We start from the raw sequence: 10,748 nt of genomic DNA on the forward strand, positions 1-10,748 counted from the left end.
ATTCATGCAGATGAATCGTTCTTTCAAATCGTCTGAGATAGAAACTCAATTTTTTTAAGTATAACCAGTCGCGTAGCTATCTACATCTACATCTACATAATACCCTGCGAGCCACCTCTAGGGTGTTTGGCAGGGGGTGATCAATCACCAGCATGCAGCATGCATTTGGACTCCCACATGAACACCACACCGTCCAAAAAACGTCCCGTATAATAACAAACTATACTACTATATGCTGTTAGAAATAGAATATAGAATAGAAATTCAGAAACATGCTTTATGTTTTACATAGGTTAGTAGGCTACACTACAAGTCATGCAATCTATTTACGAGGTCTATTGCTGCCGTTATAATCTCTTATTGATCGAGGAAAAAATGACATTCGGAATCTGTCTGTTCTGCAATCTATCTCTCTTATTTTATTTATATGGTCTGATCTTCCGTAGTACGTTGGCGTCCGCAAGATATGGTTTACTTCGTCAGAAAAGACACTGCTCTTGAATTTATCTAAAAGGTTTAGCCTATATAGGTATTTATCTAAAAGGTATAGTCTATGAGGGTGATAGATCCCCCCCCAAAGCCTCAGAGAATTTAATAGCATACTATTGTTTTCCCTGTTGTTTCCCGCGGAATTACGAGGGAAAACCAAATTTGAAGTGCCAAAATGATGTAAAATGTATTTCCAGGCATGTCATTTTTCAGAAATTTTCCCCGGACCCCTCCCCGTTGTGGTCACCCCTCCCCCCCCTGATTCCCGCATACCCCCAGAGAATATTCCTAGTTACACCATTGTACGGGCGTTTAGATCCACATCTAAAATAAATAAAAAAGATGATCTCGATCGAAAGACGTACTTGATCGCTCCACCGTGAGGAGTACGATTAGTGTACTTATTTACCTCTTAAGTATTGGAGTTAGAAGAGTAAAAAATGTACTACGACAGGTCATATCGGCTGGGGAAAACTGACTCTTTGATGGCCGTCCGGGTTATCTCTCATTTCTCCAGGAAGGGTCGTGATATGGGTCGCGATCCAATGAGGTTAGGGTCTGGTATTCCTGTATCCAAGGGAGCCCCACAAAATATCATGAAACAAAAGGTAATTGGCCGGCGCTTCAAAAATTGAATTTTCCATCATTAGGGATAAAAATGGAGTAAAATAAAAATGATCATGAGTAGGAAAGGTTAACAGTCAATTATCAATTCAGAAAATGCTTTTACATTTAATTTTGGACATGGATTAAGGCAAAATAAACAAAGTTGATTTTCATTGGGTCTATTTTTTATGCTCAATGAATTTTTTACAAATTTCTTGCTAGGGGTTAATTTTTTAGGTATTATCAGTTTCTGTTTTTAAATGACGATATATTTTAATTAAATTACAGATGTCTGTTTTTTTAAATGAATTTTTATTTTTATTTATATGAAAAATTTCTTTAAATAACCTTTTCAACAATTCTTCTTCTGTACCTACCTAGTTTTTTTGTTGTAAGTAAGTGTTAAGCACCCGTTATCCATGTTTTTTTTGCAAAATTTTGGAATTTTGCTCCTGGTAGAAATATCCACGTTTTACTGCTCCTGGTGGAAAATCGGTGGCCATAACTCTTTCGGAGATAAGTTGATGACGACACGACTGTCTCTCCGCTTAGGCTCCTCAGTTTTTTACAGGGGCCTCGCGTTATTCGTTGTTGTTTACACTCTTCTGTGCGATTCTTTTTTTTTAATTTATCTACCCATTAGGTCCAGTTAGTTTGAAATATTATCATGGGCCAACTTCTCTTCATGCATTCAAGTTAGCTGGATCATTATTCTCCATAATACGCATGACTATATTGTTGCGCTCTCCGAACATTATTGGACAACTCAAGCCAACTTTCGAATGGCTTTTTCTCAGAAATGGTCATTCTTAGAGAGAAAAGTATAGAGACAATATTGTAGACAATTTCTTGATCTACAATTTTAGTCTGAGCAATTTTTATCGTAAAATTTACTGTTTGCCCACAAAATACAAAAATAGCTTTTTTGTGACCTTGAATAATTTTTTTGCACACATGGGATCGATGGGGACTTTTCAGCATTTTATAAAAGTGGTATTACTACCCATGGAAGATAGATAAAAGGGGCAACCTATCCATGCGGGACTCGAACCCGCGACCTCGGGTGTGGTGGGCGAGAACTTATCCCCGCCGCCACCGAGACCAACAATAACGTGATTCAACCATAATTAAAGAGATTTTGCAGGGTCTACTTACAAACTCTATTCTTTACATTGCATGACGAGTTCCGAATCTTTCATATCATTCGCGTGTCCCATGACACCAGCAACAAGAACATGTGGAAACGTCGACTCGCGTCGTAAATTCTTAAAGTGAAACCTACAAAATCTCTATCATTTACAATCACATATACCACGTGGCGGATACACATGGGGGGCGCAGGGGGAGTGCACCCCCTCCCCCTCTTATGGGTCCGTCCGCATTGTCGAACATTACAGAGCCAAAATTTTTATTTTTTTTAAATCATAAGATGGCATTGCTTTATATATGTGCATAATCAGTTTAAATAAAAAGTTATTAAACTTTGCATGTGATTTGATTATTTTTTTATTAAGTTAAAAGTAAAGGTAGTTCAAAATATATTTTGCGTCCCCCTTTTGAGCTCATTCTGTATCTGCCGCCGTTTGTAATCAAAACCGGCCGGTCGAGCAGGAGCTATACGTCCTATTAATACCAGGGATGGCAAGTGAAACGAAACGAAAATGTTTCCTTTCGACCCGGAGGGAAACAAAAATACGAGGCCCAGGTTTAGTTTCGTTCCCGCAAGATATAAAAATCACCAAGGAATTTAGTTGTAATAGAACGATTCACCCATACCTCACCCAAAACGATCAGTTTTAGTCAGCGTGATAAAAATTCATTCGGCTTCCGACAAAGAATCGTTCACGATGAACGATTCAGTCATGAACGACACGGATCCAGTCATCTCCTCCGTCGAATGGCACTTCCCCTCGCGTCCCATTCCACCCGCAGTCATGCATGCACTCTCTTTCCTCCCCACCTCCACGGCGCGGCAACCTGTTGCAATATCGAGAGGAGGGGGTGGTCGGAGGTGGGGAGGAGAGGAGGGTGGGGTGGAGGGTTTCACAGAGGTCTGCTCTTCGGCTTTTGTTGTCGCGCGTGCCAAGTGTGCCGGGCGATGAACGACCTCCAACGGGTATTGCGAAACGTAATCAAGTCGCGGATTATACGATATGGCTTAGTCGCAGGATGTTGTAGTATTCGTCGACTGCTCGGCGATATTGCTTATCGTGTCATCATCATTATCAACAAATGTGTAAAGCATTGCGAAGCAATTAAGAGTCCACCCGCGTTTTGTCTGGAGGGTTTTACGAGATCTGGGATTGCAATCTGGAACTGGACGAAAGTCAAAACCAGTAACATTTCAATAGTTTCGTTCCCGGGAGCGAAATGTAGAAACGAAACGAAAAAGAATGAAACACGAGGAGGAGGAAAAAGAATGAAACACTCATGGTCGGAGTCATAAATCGGAGTCAAAACTACTTCGGGTCGAAACTAAACTAAACCTCTGGGGCGAAACGAAACACAGATTATGTTTCGCACCGGATGGACCAAGTGCTTCACCTTTGAACAGTTTAGTATCGATCCGCACACCGAGTACAAAGTATGGTTGAATGAAGTAGAGGTTCGGCCTATCGCAGGGGGTACTCATATTTTTACCACAATCAAAAGAACGGTGGACGCAAACTTCCTTTCGATTTTTAAGCTCAGTGTTTTAACCTATTCATATTTTGTCATGAAACGGGTCAAAACTAATACCTCTATCACCATCCGCTGAACTTCTGGGATCGAAACTTAACTATGAGCAGCGGATTTTCGATTAATTTAGTTTCGTTCCCGGGAGTTAAGTTTCGTCCGGGGTCGAAACTAACCTCATTGGTGATTTTAATTTCGTGTGGGAACGAAACTAAACCTAGGCCTCCTATTTTCGGGTCGAAACGAAATATTTTCGTAACGTTTCACTTGCCATCCCTGGTATTAACAGGACGTGTACCTCCTGCTCGACCGACGAGTTTTAATGACGCATTACTTACTTACAATTAGAACTTATTCCATCATCTTGAAAATTTCGGGAAATATAAAGTTGACCGATTACAAAATTTTCCTGCGTCTCAAATTTGATAATTTAGCCTCTTACATTTTTATAATTTCCTCAGATGTAATTTTTTAATGTTTTGGATTCAGGAAAACGGTCTACTTTACATGCTTTGAAAATTTCAAGATGATGGAATATTCAAATGCTAAAAAAATTTCATAGGGTAATAATAAAAGGACATGAGGGAAATCATCGAATTTGAGATGCTGGCAAGCATTTACAACTGTCTGAAACCCTTTGCAAGTTTTTTTTAATTCAAGTACTCTGGTCCAAATTAATTTTTAGGAGAAAAGAAATAACTGACATTATTGATTTTTCACCTTCCTTAATGGTCTTATTTTATAGTTTCAAGTAAAAATCCTCTGGTTGTAAAATGTTATGCACGTTCAATTGAAGAGTTAATCCTTTGAATTTTTATGTGTAATATCCATTGGAACAACCTTCTCTTCTTGTCCTCTCGACCTTTTTTTTCTTTTTCTTGTTTGCTTGTTTTTCATAAATGAGTGACTCTATAGTTATAATGTGCCTTATTTGCGATTCATAAAATAATCTCCGAACAAGATGCAGTATAGATACACACATGTTTGGAATATATTTCACCAACATCGGGCCGTGTACACGCAAGTGAGATCACTCAAAATATGCTTATTCGTTATTATAGTTTTAAATTCTCAAATTCAAAATTGCAAACTGTTTTCAACAAACGGAGGAAGATCGATACATCCCTCTATTGCGTAATATATTTCATTTTGAGTACAGAAATTTCATGAAATCATGTCGAAAAGCGAAATAAAACGTTACTGGGAAGTCAGTTTAACCTCATCATATGCTAATGAAACTAATGCCGAAGTAAAAACTCATCTGCGTAAAAGTAAGGGTACTCCGAATGCACTTACATTGTTATGAATTCAATTCATAATGGCACTATCATTAATCGTCATTATATCGTTATTGTTTTTCAAGAAAAAGAAAACAGATTGTGCTATTATTTTACCATCATTCAAGTACTATTCTTAATTAGTTTTTTTCTGAATTAGGTACATTTTTTCTATTTACAAAAATGAAGGTCTGTATTGACGGAAAAGGTGGAAATGGCCGCGTAATGATGTAGGACATCGTGACATTCTGTGTTGACGTTTTCCGTCAGTATAATTAACCACCCGGGCGACAGTACTCCCCAAGCAAAACCTGGGCGACGCACAGTGGGCGGTGTAACGCCGTTATATTTGTGTTTATTGACTTTATGTTTATTGATAAAGTTGTTGCTACGGGTATTGTGGTTGTTGTGGGTTGTTGACTGGAAAAATGAGAGAGATTGTGTCGCGTTTAGGGCTGTGCGAGACTCTCGAACGCCCGAGAGTCTCGACGGTCGAGACGAGAATTTCATTTCTCGGCATTGTCGGGACGAGACTCTCGGCACGGCGAGAGTCTCGCCTGGGTCGAGAGCAGCCCCATGACACTTCCTATCCCACTCCATTGGAAACCCATGGTCTTTTATTGAAGTCGTTTCCTCAACCTGCCGCACGTTTGCCGGGGCGGCGCCACGTATTCTGGAGGGCAAGAATTAGCGGGTAAGTTAATTTCCGTATTGTTGAGCGCATACTACAGGTGAGTGGAAATAGTCATTTTTGAAATTAATTAAGATTTAGTTTTCATTTATTTTCGAATGTTAGTCTTCTGCATTATTTCCTTATTGTTCTACATTAATATTTCGTGGATATATTTCGCGGATTTACTGAAAAAAGGAAAATGCCGTGGACGTGTGTGGTACCGCGTTGCACCACTGGTTATGGCCACAAGACTTCGGGGATTTCGCTTTTTAGAGTCCCCAAGGACCCTGAGAAGCGATGAAATAGCTGTACGATTCCTTTTTTTGGTGTGCTAAAGCTCCAAAATTTATACATATTTTAAATTACAGGTTCTGCTGTTCCAGTGGTCAATGTCATTCACAGTGGAGGAATGAAGTATCACTGAGACAATGCAAGATGTGCGACGGCTTTCATCAACTATTCATCATTCTCTCCTACTTAATTGAATCTCTTAGAATGATTAGTAATTAGAAATAGAAATTAGTAATAGAAAGAATTAATAGAAATGTTAAATTGTGAGTACTTAAAATTTATTTTTCATGACATTACCTTGCATTGATTGTATATAAATAATCTCAGTTTCAATAGCATTGTGTAATCATTCTGGAAATGTAGATTTGATGTGTGTGTACATTATATAAGTTGGAAAAATGTGAATCGTTTTCATTCTTAATATACCTCTTTCGATGATTTCTTTTAATGCAGCTGTTATCGATGGTGCGTGCAACTCTCATGAAAAGTAAATTTACCGCGTATTAGCAGTATTAGCCTGTGGTTTCTGTCGTACTACTCATCTTATTTTTGGGCGAGGGATAATATTTCAGATTTACCAGCACCTGAAAGTGATCAGACATTCGCAAATCCCTCGGATTATATCCATTGCACTGTTTTCGTGGAAGTTTATTCGGAAATTATTTGCAAAATCTCTTTCGTTTTTATCTTTCATATGGTATTTTACTTCCTTAAATCTCAAATTATTCCTTTGGTGAGCAGGCAAGCATCGTTATAAAATAGCCTTTAACGGTAATAATGGTACTTCCGGAAATTATTCACCCTGTTCAACGATTAAATATGCCTATTCTATACCCGCAAAACGTCCGTAGGATAGAATCATTTTTTTAGGTTTGCTGTGCCCTGCCATTATTATTATCACTTGATCGAGACTCAGGAGATTAAAAACATTAACATACGTCACTTCATTAGAAGTATTTCACTTCGGCCTTGGTAAGAAGCCGTTTGAGTTTCTGATATTATATTTGTTAATAGTGTTTGAAAGCAAGGAAACATATATATCTATATTCTTATATCTATATTCTTATAAGGCCGTGGAAACATATGCCGATGGGCTCAGAGGCAATGGTGCGTACGTAGCTTCTATGACAACTTATATTAACGTTTACCACAAGATAGCTATAAATAATTATTTCCTTAAAAATACCTTTCCTCACTACATAAGGTTTTAACTGCTGACAATCTTTCGTTATGGCTGTAACTGATTTTACAAAGGTATGGAAGCAGACGAAGCTGAAATCCAACGCCTTCCATTTGATTAATACTCACGTATGAGAACGATTTCTAGGTATTTTTCGTTATAAGATGTTAAGTGCATATGAACTTGTTAACTAGTAACCACTGTCGATGTGTTTATATTCATTTTTTCCATAAATTAGTTCATAATTACTGAAGTATCTTATACAGATACGTAGGAAACTTGCCCTTCAGGATAGGTGGCGCCCCTACCGGCCTCAACGGGAAACGGCTTCATTAAATGACCATGCCTGAACGGAGAGTGTCCAGACCTTCTCATATTCTAAGACCGTGGTCGAGAGTCTTGACGAGAGTCGAGAAGTCTCGCCCCATCGAGATTTCTCGACACCCGTCGAGACTCCCGGCTCCCAGAAAAAATAACACTATTTCTATTTTAGACATTGAAAATAATTTAGCAAAAAGATTATTTAAGACATCATATATATTTCCAAAACTAAAAATAGTTGTAATATAAGATCGACATCGACAATTTAAGCATATTTTAATATTTAATCAAGCAAAATTGACTGGTAACCATGAACCTTAGTTACCATAAATAAACATTAAAAAAAAATCTATTGAATTAAACTATGATCTATACTTTTTTAATTATCAAGTGAATGTTTCTTTTCTACTATATTACTATAATATTTAACATTGATGTAACCCTTTAACATGCCTGTGTATCAAAATTATTTGTTCAATTTCATTATAAGCCCGGATAATGGATTGTAAATAAACGGAAACGTCGGCACAATTTACTTTTCAATTTAAAGACCTACACTCCATGATTCAAATTTTATATTATATATATCCAAAACTAAAAATAGTTGTAATATAAGATCGACATTGACAATTTAAGCATATTTTATTTTTTCTATAGAATTCAATAGAATTATATATATCTTTTTGGAATGTTTATTTATGGTAACTAATGCTCATGGTTACCAGTCAATTTTGCTTGATAAAATAATAAAATATGCTTAAATTGTCAATTAAATAACATATTTTTATAGTGTGAATAAATCCATAAAAGTAGTAAGGGATACCCCAGTAATCTCTATTAACGACTGATTGCGGTATTCATCGGAAATTCTCACCTTGCCCGGGAGTCTCGACGGGTGTCGAGAAATCTCGAAGGGGCGAGACTTCTCGACTCTCGTCAAGACTCTCGACCCAGGCGAGACTCTCGCCGCGCCGAGAGTCTCGTCCCGACAATGCCGAGAAATGAAACTCTCGTCTCGACCGTCGAGACGAGACTCTCGCACAGCTCTAGTCGCGTTACAAATATATATGAAATAAAAGAGCATTTTAAAAGTTTAGTTGTTGGAACCAATTCGTATACGCGTGTGATATTTCCAGTGAAATCTACTAGAGAGCGATAATAGAAAAGGTGGCGTTACAGACATTTAAATTGGTGGCTTAACGGTGGGATACGACGTAACTGGTGCTTCGGCGACTCGGCATTAAAAGTCTCCTAAAAAAAAACCGGAACGGTGGAAGGAGATATACTTCGGCTGCAGAGAAGGAAAATCGGAACGGTGGAAGGAGATATACTTCGGCTGCAGGGAGTTAAAAAAATATAAAAAAAAAGAAGAGTCAAGACTGAAGTAACCACGCAGAATTTCAGAGGTAAGTGCCTGGATTGGCAGCGTGTTTTACCTCAGTGACGAAAAAAATTTTTTTTTCGGGTGTAGTGCTAGTTAGATCTTGAAATATTACGATGAGCTATTTAGCTCGATATTTAAAGAAAGATTTGTTGTTGTTGGCGGAAGAGTTGGGAGAAACAGTTCCCGAAGATGCAAAGATTTTTTCGATAAAAAAATTGATAACTAACAGCTGCAATTATGAAGAAGAATTCTGTAAAGAATGGCTTCAATTTCGAGAAAGGTTACAAAAAGAAGAAATTGAAGAAAGAAGACGAAGGGAGGAGACGCAGTTTGAGTTAGAAAGGCTAAAAATTCAAAATAATGGACTATGCGATGGTGTGTCAGATCAAAACATGCCAGTTAGACCAAAGTTTAAATTATCAGATGTCATGCCATGCTTTGACTCCAAGGAAAATGACATTAGTCTGTATTTGGTCACTTTCGAAAGGCAGGCAAAAAGGGCGCAAGTTCCCGTAGAGGAATGGGTTGTGCATCTCATAGGGCTTATGCCGCGTGGCATTGCGGAATTAATTGCCAGGGAACCAGAAGAAGCTGCGAACGATTTTGATTATGTAAAAACACTATTGCTGGAGAGGTTCAAGTTAAGTTCAGAAAAATTTAGACAGCTATTTTTCAACAATTTGAAGACAGCTGAAACATCGTGGAAGGAATTTACGTATAAGTTGAGGAATTATTGGAATGGTTGGATTTCTGGTTTGGGAATAAAGACATTCGAGCAACTTAGTGATTTAATGGTGACGGAACAAATAAAAAGGAAGGTTCCAGCAGAAGTGAGAGACCATTTCCTTGATGAATGGTCTTCGTTTAAAGACGCTGATATTTTGGCAAAGAAGCAGGATGATTATGCTAACGTACGTGAATTATTCAGCAGGAAGACAATTAGAGAAGATCAGAAAAAAAAGTTTGAGTATAGTGAGAACCGCTGGTTTCCCCGACAGAAAGATAATTGGAATAGAGAAGATAACTCACCGAATATCAAAGAATACTCCAAAGAAATTGAAAATGCTTTTGAACAAAGAGCCCTTCGTAAGTGTTAAATCTGTCGGTCGACTGATCACCTAAAAGCTGAATGCCCTAAGCTAAGGTCCCCCACGCAGAGAACAAAAGAGGTGGTGGGACGCGTAATGACATTCGAAAGTGATGAGTTAATGAAAGATTTTATATCTGAAGGTTTGGTAAATGGATACAAAATGCCGATTTTACGAGATACTGGCTCGTCAATAGACATCATATCTCAAGATTTTGTAGCCCCGGAAATGCTGACTGGCGAGACAATATGTGTAATGACTCCTTTTTCCCAGAACCCTATTACACTTCCCCTGGCGGAAGTCGAACTAGTAGGTAAATTTGGACGCGTGTTTGGGAAGGCAGCTGTAGTCAGACGCGAGCTGGATCGCGGCATATATTTGCTGGGAAACCAAACGGCAAAGCTTGTAGAATAGGCAAGGAAGCGAATGCCAGAGCCAGAGTGGGTGTGTGCGGTTCAGACCAGGGCAATGAAAAGAAATGAAGAGAAAGAAGGACTGATGAAACAGAAAGAAGAGCTAAATACAAAAGAGCTCCAACTTCAAATGGAAAGAAGTGAGCTAGAAAAGTTAAGGTGCCAATTAGAGGATGAAAAGAACAAGCTGGGAAATGACAAAAGAAAAATTGAACTAGAGCTGAGGAATCTATTAGCTGATGAGAGTGAATGGGACACTAATGAATGAGAGAATTCAGAAAACTCACAGGAACAGGATTACACAAGGTGCAGTGAAAGAAGTCATTCAGAAGGAAGAATGTACAGCAAAG

The sequence above is a fragment of the Ischnura elegans genome, chromosome 3, assembly GCF_921293095.1.
Source record: "Ischnura elegans chromosome 3, ioIscEleg1.1, whole genome shotgun sequence".
Classification (NCBI taxonomy): Eukaryota; Metazoa; Arthropoda; class Insecta; order Odonata; family Coenagrionidae; genus Ischnura; species Ischnura elegans.